The sequence below is a fragment of the Physeter macrocephalus genome, chromosome 15 (genome assembly GCF_002837175.3).
Source record: "Physeter macrocephalus isolate SW-GA chromosome 15, ASM283717v5, whole genome shotgun sequence".
Lineage (NCBI taxonomy): Eukaryota > Metazoa > Chordata > Mammalia > Artiodactyla > Physeteridae > Physeter > Physeter macrocephalus.
Window position 1 is genome coordinate 68,844,343 of NC_041228.1, and position 1,617 is coordinate 68,845,959.

Here is a 1,617-nt window from a genome sequence, read left to right on the forward strand (position 1 = left end):
AGAATGTTCCAGGTGCACTTGAGAAGAAAGTGTATTCTGTTGTTTTTGGATGGAATGTACTATAAATATCACTTTAATCTATCTGGTCTATTGTGTCATTTAAAGCTTCTGTTTCCTTATTTATTTTCATTTTGGATGATCTGTCCATTGGTGTAAGTGAGGTGTTAAAGTCCCCCACTATTATTGTGTTACTGTCATTTTCCTCTTTTATAGCTGTTAGCAGTTGCCTTATGTATTGAGGTGCTCCTATGTTGGGTGCATATATATTTATAATTGTTATATCTTCTTCTTGGATTGATCCCTTGATCATTATGTAGTGTCCTTCCTTGTCCTTGTCACGTTCTTTATTTTAAAGTCTATTTTATCTGATATGAGTATTGCTACTCCAGCTTTCTTTTGTTTTCAATTTGCATGAAATATAGTTTTCCATCCCCTCACTTTCAGTCTGTATGTGTCCCTAGGTCTGAAGTGGGTCTCTTGTAGACAGCATATACATGGATCTCGTTTTTGTATCCATTAAGCAAGCCTGTGTCTTTTGGTTGGAGCATTGAATCCATTCATGTTTAAGGTAATTATTGGTATGTATGTTCCTATTACCATTTTCTTAACTATTATGGGTTTGTTTTTTTGTTTTTATTTTTTGCGGTACGCGGGCCTCTCACTGTTGTGGCCTCTCCCATTGCGGAGCACAGGCTCTGGACGCGCAGGCTTAGCGGCCATGGCTCACGGGCCCAGCCACTCCACGGCATGTGGGATCTTCCCGGACCGGGGCACGAACCCATTTCCCCTGCGTCGGCAGGCGGACTCTCAACCACTGCGCCACCAGGGAAGCCCTATGGGTTTGTTTTTGTAGGTCCTTTTCTTCTCTTGTGTTTCCCACTTAGAGAAGTTCTTTAGCATTTGTTGTAGCGGTGGTTTGGTGGTGCTGAATTCTCTTAGCTTTTGCTTGTCTGTAAAGCTTTTGATTTCTCCATCGAATCTGAATGAGATCCTTGCCAGGTAGAGTGATCTTGGTTGTAGGTCCTTCCCTTTTATCACTTTAAATATACAGTGCCACTCCCTTCTGGCTTGTAGAGTTTCTGTTGAGAAATCAACTGTTAACTGTATGGTAGTTCCCTTGTATGTTATTTGTCATTGTTCCCTTGCTGCCTTCAATAATTTTTCTTTCTCTTTGATTTTTGCCAATTTGATTACTATGTGTCTCGGTATGTTTCTCCTTGGGTTTATCCTGTCTGGGACTCTCTGCGCTTCCTGGACTTGATTGACTATTTCCTTTCCCATGTTAGGTAAATTTTTGACTATAATGTCTTCAAATATTTTCTCAGACCCTTTCTTTTTCTCTTCTTCTTCTGGGACCCCCATAATTCGAATGTTGGTACATTGTTGGTACATAATTTAATGTTGTCCAAGAGGTCTCTGAGACTTTCCTTAATTCTTTTCATTCTTTTTTCTTTATTCTGCTCCCTGGCAGTTTTTTCCACTATTTTATCTTCCAGCTCTCTTATCCGTTCTTCTGCCTCAGTTATTCTGCTATTGATTCCTTCTAGAGTATTTTTAATTTCAGTTATTGTGTTGTTCATCACTGTTTGTTTGCTCTTTAGTTCTTCTAGATCCTTG